This window comes from Doryrhamphus excisus, chromosome 18, assembly GCF_030265055.1.
Source record: "Doryrhamphus excisus isolate RoL2022-K1 chromosome 18, RoL_Dexc_1.0, whole genome shotgun sequence".
In the NCBI taxonomy this organism is placed as follows: domain Eukaryota; kingdom Metazoa; phylum Chordata; class Actinopteri; order Syngnathiformes; family Syngnathidae; genus Doryrhamphus; species Doryrhamphus excisus.
In genome coordinates, this window is record NC_080483.1 from 17167689 (window position 1) to 17177848 (window position 10160).

General features: G+C 39.4%; 1 long non-coding RNA gene across 4 annotated transcripts in view; it reads right to left on the reverse strand.

Annotated features, from left to right (window-relative positions):
* Positions 1–10160, reverse strand: part of LOC131105846 (uncharacterized) — a 50342-nt gene that overhangs the window by 39899 nt on the left and 283 nt on the right. For 3 of the 4 annotated variants that reach the window (XR_009120002.1, XR_009120004.1, XR_009120001.1), the window contains exon 2: positions 8878–8972. This is a non-coding gene — a long non-coding RNA (uncharacterized LOC131105846). Of the gene's footprint in view, positions 1–8877; positions 9032–10160 lie in introns of all 4 variants that reach the window. The other variant, XR_009120003.1, reaches the window with a different exon arrangement.

Consider the following 10160-nt stretch of genomic DNA (forward strand, 5'->3'; position numbering starts at 1 on the left):
ATCAACAGTCATTTACCTCCCACTTTGTCCTGTGAGTTCTGGTTGAATTTCAGTGATGAGGAATTTGGAGATACTAGTTCTGCTTACTTGGTAGGGCTACTTAAGTCAAAAGTTTGGCTTCTCCAAACAATATGGATTCAAAGGAGTAATACACTTGCATCACAAAAACGCCCCCTCCCTCAAAAATATCTTCCCCACTTCTTGTTTATGCAGGTTTTCAAATACAGGCTTTAATATGGTCACCAAAGTTGATCTCCTCTGTGATGTGAATGTGAATTTCCTGCGGTGAAATTGTGAGGTGGAAGGTATTAACTCGCCTTAAAACCCAGGGGAGACTGGAACAGCTTTTTTTTATCTCACATGTGCAGATTAGAGGACTGCTGATGGTTTGCTGACTACATGGAAGAGATTTTCCGCAAGTAACTGGTATGCTCGGTTTGTATAAGCTGGTATGTCAAAGTAGCGTCAGCTATTACTATCATGTAGTAATGTTTACTGGAAATATGAGACCGACGGAGTCTAATCCCCCCACTTCCAAGGGTGTCAGCCTTGCCAAAGAGAGAATAGCTTGAAATTGCTTATTAATATCTACATGAGTTGCAAACATCAATCACTGCCCGAGCAGATTAAGCTTATCTGTCCCACAACAGGCTTGCTATTCATTCCGGGTCTTCGTGGAATCAAAAAGAGTTTGGGGAATTGTATTGAAAATATGACGAAGGAACACATTTAAGGAAAAACATAAAGCAGAAGCATAACCATAATCCAAAATAGCAAGTAAAGGGATTACAATAGAAATTGACTATTGATCAAATTTCTGTGCCTGAATTGTCTTGGCTTTTATAAACGAACCAACTTTCACATTGTAAACATGCAATTTGCAAAGAAAGAGCAATAAAGTAGTAAAAAAGTAATAATCAACTGGTGATGACGCACTCAATGAGCCCAGTTTATATTTTCATTTGTGAGAATTTCATATTTTGTACTTTACTTAGTTCTTATGCGGATGTTTGTGCCACATAGAAAAGTGCAGCTTTCCCAATTGAGCCATTGTCAGCATTATTTCATTGGATTCTTATTTCATTGTGAATTTATTACCCAATTTATTACCATAGACATAATTATATGTTTTTATAAGCCTGAACGTCAGATCCCAACAATGTGTTTAAGTCTCTTACAGAATCAACAGGAGATGATGACACAACACCCCCCCCCAAATAATATTTCATTTCATAGCAACTTTAAGCCTTAAAAATGGCCACAAGATGGCAAACGTTGATTTGATAAAACCTCGTTAGAGATCATGTGGATGGAAAAAAACACACGACAGGAAGGAGGAAGTGAGAGATTGCGAAAGGAAATTTTAAGAAATGAGTGCAAACATTAGTTCAGTTCCAAATGTGAAAACCGAAAAAAAATTGTAATTGTTAAAATTGTTAATTTCATGTAAAATCTGTTCCAAAAGCAAAAAATATTTGCAGCAAAATTATGCTTATTAAGTGTATCTTTTCACAAAAAACGTTTTTTCTCCCTTTTTTTTAGTTGGGAGCTGATATTTTCCTGAAACTTACCAATGTTCTACTGCTGATTACTAAAGAACAAAATAAGGTTTTTTGTTCTTTAGAAAAAAAAATTCTGATGAAAGACGGGAGTCTAATCTTTCTTTTGGTAGGCTACATCTTTATATCTTATCTTTTTCAGAAGGACATTGATTATGTTGTTTACATGTACTGCATGGAGAGTATCCAATCCATGGATTAGTTCACATGTCTGCCTGACAGTCAGGAAATCCAGGTTTGAATCTGTTGGAACATCAGTGTGGCGTTTTAGAGTTTTTTACTGTAAAGTTATACACCTGACAATCCTATGCATGGGAACATCTTACTGAACCTTTGAAGGCTTTCGATTTCAATTTCAACCGATCATCAAATAAATCCTAATCCCCCCACACACAAAAGCGGTGTCACATGGCCATGATGTCCTTGGTATCGTCTCATGAACCCTGATGGGCTTCGGGTGTAGTCAGGCGCAGGAGCTCTGTCATGTATAAAGGAATATGGAGCCTTTTTATTTCCATGATCAAATCAGCTGAGGTGTCACATAAGATGAAGGCTGAGGAAGCTCGGCTGTTCTGACCTTGCTGCAGTGCAAGGGATTTCAAACTCTTCATACCTTCTTCATAGCTCCAGGGCTTTGAGCTGGATATCAAGTAATTCACTATATACCATATATACACACATATATATATAGACCATATATTGTTTCCTCTACTACCGCGACAGTGAATACCAATGTTGAAATTACTTCAATCTTGTAGAATAGATCCTATTCATGTGGTACCACTTATAGTAAACTCCAGCATGTACTCTATGTTTACTGGGATCTATGGCCACCAGTCCAGGGTGTACCCCGCCTCTGGGAAGACAGCTGGGATAGGCTCCAGCACGCCGTGACACTCGTGAGGATAAGCGGTAGAAAATGAATGAATGACATGAATAAGACTCATACTCGTGTGTGTTGCTATAATTGCGGTCCCTGGGGGAGCAGAGTTAGTGGCGGACAGGAAGTGGTGTAGTGGGTTTAGAGTAGCCTGTGTTTTTATTCGGGATTATTGTGCCTTTCTGAGATGAACCTGCCATAAAAGCCAAATTGTTCCATCGATCAACTCTCAGTGAACGTTACAAACAGTACTGACACCTAGTGACGAGTGTAGAGTACTGCGTCAATGCCTTTGTATTTTAGTTCATTTAGCAAATTTTGTGCTTGGAAATTCTGCTTAATTTAGACATAAATTTTGTAACATTTAATAGGCTGCATTGAAACGTTGAGCATGATTGAATTGAAAGGTGGTAGTGAAGCTGCAAAACTTGAAGCACAAAGCGGCGGGGGACGACGCGACGCCACAACATTCCTTTTAAGCTGGAGTGGATGCGGTAGGCCGGCGAGGAGAGCCGAGTGTGGTCTGTGCAATGGATTAGCGGCAGTGACAGGTCATTAAATACCTGGAAGCTCAGGCTAATCAGAATGTCAGCAGAGCCGCACGCCTCGGGAAATTATCACCTCACTTTTAACTTTCAAAGCTCATCTGTCCTAATAGTATTGTCGCCGCGCTGGCATTTATACGACCACCTACAGCCCATTGCAAATGCAAATACCACGAGAGGGTATCCATAATTCAGTGCTACATCAAAGGTGTACACATTCAGCACGCCGTGACGGGAAATGCAAATCTTTAAAAGGTGAAATGTGTTTACTTTAGCATGTAAGAGTTATGGCGCTGGGGCTTGGAGCATCATTACCTCCACCGGTGAGGGTACCGTTTTGACTCCCCTCGTTTGTCTTTCTGTCTTCCCCGGTGACAGATTAAGCTATAGGAAAAAAAAACGAAACAATCATAAGTGATGAAGAACCTGTTACATTTTTGGGTAGATGTGTCCTACAAAACAAACATAAAATGACACACCATGATTCTAGTCGTTAAATACTGTTGATTTCCCGGTAGTCTTCTTAGCATTCATTTCAGTGCTACGCGGTGTGTTGACATAGATTAGTTCCATGTTACTATATCAATAACAATATTAATTCACACGTGCAAATTTGTAAATGTAATGTGAATATGTCTGCGTGGCTTTGTTATAATCCTCACATATACATATATATATATGTATATATATATATATACTGTATTTTCTGGACTATAAGTAGCTCCGGAGTATAAGTCGCACAAGGCAAAAATGTATCATTAGGTAGAAAAAAAACATACATAAGTCGTAAAGGAATATAAGTTGATATATGTTGCATCTTTTGCGGGTAATTGAGAGTCTTGAACCAGTCATGATGTGCTATATATATCACTATATTGACAGTTACTATGGTACCCATTATGTCATTGTATGGTCATATCACAGAGTACTTTGGTACGAGGTACATTATTTAAAAAAAAAAAACTTAAACTGTATTATGGAAAGCAGGAAGTGAACAAATGTAACAGTTAGTGATTGTAAAAGTACCAGATGGAGGGGTAGGATTTAATAAGCTTTGCTTCTTCCTACTCCTTTTGGACATGTGGAACTGGGAACTGATTATGGGATGCACTCAATTGGAATCTGATGCATGTTCAAATGAAATAAAACCATTACCATTACCATTACCATTTATTTTCCAAACTACTTGACCAAAACAGACATTACATCCTCTTGGAAGGCAAGTTATAACAATAAAAGAATATGCTAACACAATGCTTATTCAGCTACACAAAAAATAAACATGAACAGAAAAGGTGTCCGGTGTTTATGGAACATAAACACTTTTTTCATTTATAAGTCGTTCTGGGGTATAAGTTGCAGGAACAGCCAACCTAAGAAAAAAAGTGCCACTTATAGTCTGGAAAATACGGTGTATATATAGTATAGAGTATTTTGTGGTAGCTTTTTCCATCACGGCACTCAGCTGTCTATTGCTTTCATCCTGGAGAGCAGAATGATGGGGCCCACAATGGAGCAATTAAGGAAGCAGAGAAATGCCAACTGTCATGCTCCTGTCTGGGCCGGAGGCCAGATGTGGACAAGCTGCCCCGTGTTGGCTTCCTCTCGGCCAGCTCGACAGCCAAAGCAACGCCGTTAGCTGGGAACACGGCAGCATAGCAACAAGGCAACAGTTCAAAGTTTCCCCTGTGTGTTTCAGGAAGAATGGATGTACGTCTGAGGTGATGGATGCAGCTATTTTGGGAATTATCGATATGGGTTGTGCTTATTAGACTCATGTGACCAAATGTCCTGTTTCCCCAGGACACGTCCTCTCCTGACATTCTGTTGTTTTTTTTAAAGTCATGAAAATAGCCTTTTTTCATTGGGCCATTAAATTGACCAGCATAGGGTTGCATGTGACATGATCCCAGAGAGGCTGCTAGGTTTACTGATACAATAATTCCCTAGTTAATCACGGTTAATCGCTTTCGACCCGGCAGTGGTAAGTGAATTTCCACCGAGTAGGTTTCCTTATTTATAAATGAAATATGTTTACAGCCTTCTAAGTTCATTTTAACATGACTAGAGCCCTCTCGACATAAACTAACACCCCTATAGTCACCTTTAAACCTGGTCTGAAGCCATTGGAAAAACAGCACGACTTTTGGCGCTCAATAAAACGCATTTTTGTACATTTCTATATTTCTGGCATTTATACGACCAACTACAGCCCATTGCAAATGCAAATACCACAAGAGGGTATCCATAATTCAGTGCTACATCAAAGGTGTACACATTCAGCACACCATGACAGGAAATGCAAATCTTTAAAGGTGAAATGTCTTTACATTTTAACTGAATCGGTTTCAGACCCGACAGTGGTAAGTGAATTTCCACAGAGTAGGTTTCCTTATTTATAAATTACAAAACATGATTAGAGCCCTCTTGACATAAACTAGCACCCCTATAGTCACCGTTAAACCCGGTCTGAAGCCATTGGAAAAACAACACAACTTTTGGCACCCAATAAAAATGCATTCAAAGCTAATTTTTGTATATCTCGATTCTTTCTTAATCTATAGAAATACTGTACAACTATTGCTTACCACCCATACAGGAAACAGCAATACAACTGACAGTATCATCGCGGGTGCTGTCATCAGGTAGTCGTACAATTTGTGGTGAATGAAGTTGAATTTTGTGCTCTTCATAAAAGCTTTCATTTCCCATATCAAGAAACAACAACTACGGTTTGATTGTCTATTCTTCAAAACAATACCGATCATGCCTCCTACCGTCATCATGTTGAGATCTTTAACATCTGGCCACACTGCAGCAGAGCACTTGTTCATATTTGCCAGAGGGGAACACGCTGGTTTATTGGGTGAGCTTGCACGACTTCCCATGAAACTGTAATAAAAGCCCATCTGTTGGAAGACCGATGCTGCAACAGTCTGTGGAAATCAACCCACTAAAGAACGCTTCTTTTCTTCATGCTCTGCTGGACTACATCTCGGTTGTTTTGACAACTTTTGCATGAGCGGCGGCAAATCAAAAGTGGTTTTATAGGCATAGCTGTCCTAGCATAGATAATACAAATGAATAGGGAATTCGATCCTGCAAGGCACCGCAATGAATTGGCTACGCCACGAGCTAGTCACTAGGAAGGGGGTGGACTAAGAGTACCTGAGCCTCCGGTGCAGATGAAAATTGAGAGAAGATGAAAAGACCAGTGGATGAGTATCTGCGGCCACTGTGCTGAAATGCCAAAGGTTGCCGAGTATAAATGTAATTTCCTGTAAAAAGGCCACATTAATACTTCTTCTCTGGTTCCCCATTGACTGCACAGAGGTGGAGGTAGATGTAATCACAATTCGCTTTTTAAAAAAACCCACCTTTTATTTTCCTAATGAAGTCACTCCAATATCGTTTTGCATGCAGTAGACTCACATGACCTAACTTAGAGCTTTTTATCACCTACGATACCCAAAACATTCCTCCCCACCACGACCTGATCCATCTCTATTCATGGCATGTTTCTGTCAGGCTACATTAGCCCTGGGAGGAAGGCGGCCTGCAGAGAGACGCTTAATGTGGCGCAGCTGCTGCCGCTGCTGCTCGTTGACATCTTCGCTTCTCAGCCCCGGCTCGTGCCGATTGTGCCAGAAAGGAACAGTGAAGATTTACTGGGGCGCAAAGCCATATCCAGTGAACCGAGAAATGATGCCACGTTTTTCTGGCCGTCATATAATTTTTCCTAAATGGTCAACGAGATGACAGAGATAGAGGAGAGCGGCTGGCCAACCACCTGTCTCGTCACAAAGTGATGAATTCTGTGAGGTGTGAAAACACTTTGTTCCATTTGAGAACTATAGGGTTGAGGTCCGGGGTTCATAAATGATCTTGGGTGGGTAAAGGACATTTCATCAGGTGAAAACAATTGATGGCTTCAACGGTTTCCAGTCTGGTGCTTTTGGCGAGTGTAACTCAGGGACCGTTTATTTCACTGTCCAGCTCCGACATTGTACTTCCAATAGTATCACAACCTAGGCACACTGTTTTCCTGTTTGGACCAATCCTCCAGAATATGTTTCTGATGTTGGACGAGAGGACTTGGTTCACAATTTTTTGTTTCGAGTTAGTCTAAAGGTGTTACATGGGGTTGAGGTCAGGGCTCTATGTGGGCCAGAGTTCTGCTCTAGTTATATCTTTAAAGACCTGTTTCCATTCAGCATGGGATTGGCCATGTTTAGTTGGGGCGTCCCGGTAGAAGTGCTGAAGCAGACTCGGAATGCAAATATTGGAGAATCAGATACTCGTTTTATGCTGATATCGGATCAATCTTTGATATCAACATTTGAATTTGGACACCCTTAATTTTAGGCGATGTCGAGGATCTTGTATTGGATTAAAAAAGGTTGTAGGTTTTTGTCCGAATTGGGTCAAAATAGTTGTGGTCCGATCAGTATTGACTGATTTCTGCGAAAAACCAACAAGTGGTACACATATGCAAGTAAATGCCACAGTCATGGGACCTTGATCCCTTACAGACCCCTGGTCAATACCGCTCATTATAAATACTAATCCATGTGATTGGCGTCATTGTCGGTATTTGCAGATTTCACTCATGGATATTAGGTATCGGAATCAGCAGCATAAAATTCTAATCGGAGCATTCCTACTTTTATCAACATATGACAAAATACCGTATTCCTCTTCTTGCATCTGACTTACTGTACAACATTGTATGAGTAGCATATTGAGCTCCAACCTTGGAATTCCACTAGAAAATGTATGGAATTACTGGTGATCCGCTTTCCAAACTAGCCAAACATACACAATAAACAAAAAAAGACAAAAATAAACACATAGCATCCTTCCTTATAATGACAGCACTGTCTGTCCAAAAGTGGTACCTCTGCGTGGTTCCTCACAGTCCCCGCGGGCTTTTATAATATCATTCTAAAATTCTGTGTGGAGCATAGTTAATTAAGCTTACAACTAAGTACAGTTACAGGAAATGCAAGTTAAATGATTACATTTTAATATACCACCAAAATGGACTTGAAATAACGCAGTCACTGTGTGACTGAAGTGTAGACTTTCAGCTTTAATTAATTTGGGAATAATCCATTTATGCAGCTTACAGGTCATTTTCGGGGGACTATTCCCATAATTGTGAATATAAGCCAAATGTTTCATACTTGAAAATTGAAAATCAATCGCAATCAATGGCTCTAAAGTACATGGAAATCACAATATTCAGACTTTCCTCTCTTTTCCAGGCTCACGAGTCTTGCTGATTTTATTTTTTTCTTCTCCACAAAGTATGGTAGAACAATGAAAATAGTAAGACAAGGAATGTTCATACTTGGAATGGGACTACAGTATAGAAAAGGGACCAACCCGGGGCGGTGAATGTCTGGAATGAGCAACAAATCATTTGCTGTTTGCTGCATCACTGAAATACAGCAGGTGCTTACAGGTAATTACCTCATTACAATGTGAGCAAACAGACTGATTAATGGCCTCATGTGGTTTGGTTCATATGCACCGGGTTGACAAAAACTGTTATTTATTATTACTACTTCCTTATTCATTGTCGGAATCACTTTTGATGTTTTATTTGGCTTTGTGGTCTCTGCAGTTAAACATGCATTTCCTACTGTGAGATGTATAATGAGTGAGCCATTATAATACCTTGTCTTGTTTTCGTTTTTCATTGACTTGTTTATCTGACCGGACGATTACAAAATCCAACGTTACTTGGTCGTGCGGAAGAGGGATAAAGTAACAATTTATCAGTATCGCAACCTGAATACAGGGGGCGGGGGATGCTAATAGCCGTTTCCCATCACAATATTGGCCATATTAGACTGATGCTGTACGCTAAAATGCAAACGCTACTTACCATCGAGAGACGTCTTGAAGTAACTTCTTTTCTTGACAAACTTCGGACTGTCCAGTCTTTACTTCCGCATCGGTTTCGGGATCCAACACACAAGGCTGTATGGTAAAAACAATTAAAAAGATAAATCGCCATTGTTGGGTAGTTTGGTTCCCAGCTGGAAAAAAATGAAAACAAACCGTTTTGGTGGGGTGCAGATTCTGGAAGAACTATAAAGCTTTGTGTGCTGGTTATTGTGTGTAGCTGCTCTATAGGAGTCCTCAGCTCAATACAAAGGGCTGCAAAATGGTCTCCTGTTAGCATGCTAGTGTTAATAGTGCTGTCTACACAATAGTTCATAGTCATAAACATTGGAAAAATTGCTAGTATGCTCATGTTAGCATGCTAGAAATGATCACATATTAATGTTGGCATGCTAACACCTAGCATGATGGTGTCTACGTATAAAATAAAAAAATATATTACCATGTTAATATTAACATGTTAGTAATGCTAACGTTAACATGCTAACACCTAACATGATAGTGGTGTCTATATGTGTCTACCCATGAAAATAGCAATGAATGCTGGCAATGCTAACATGATAACATTAGAATGCTAACACCTAGCATGGTAGTGTCTACCTATAAAAATGACTAAATATATTACCATGTTAATATTAACATGTTAGTCATGCTAATGTTAACATGATAGTGGTAAGTGTCTATATGTGTCTACTCATGAAAATAGCAATGAATGCTGGCAATGCTAACATGATAACATTAGAATGCTAATACCTAGCATGGTAGTGTCTACCTATAAAAATGGCTAAATATATTACCATGTTAATATTAACATGTTAGTGATGCTAACGTTAACATGCTAACACCTAACATGATAGTGGTAAGTGTCTATATGTGTCTACCCATGAAAATAGCAATGAATGCTGGCAATGCTAGCGTGATAACATTAGCATGCTAACGCCGAGCATGGTAGCACAATGTGCTGGGAAGTTTAAATGTCCTGAACAATGCTTTACTAATGTTTTTTTTTTGGTGGCGTTATATAATGTAATCAGCTGTTCCATATGAAGTCCAACAATTCCATTAATCTCTCTCTTCAATTTAAAACAGACATCAGCAAATCATAACATTTCTCGTGTTTGGCGGAGGTAATAAAATTAAGCAATGTATTCTTCACTTTGTTTGCCCAGCCCAAAACAGGTGTCGTTGATTTTGAAAGCGAAATTATAGTATAATTAAAATAGTTGTAGTTTCCATTTCAAAGTGATTTACATGTAAACTTAC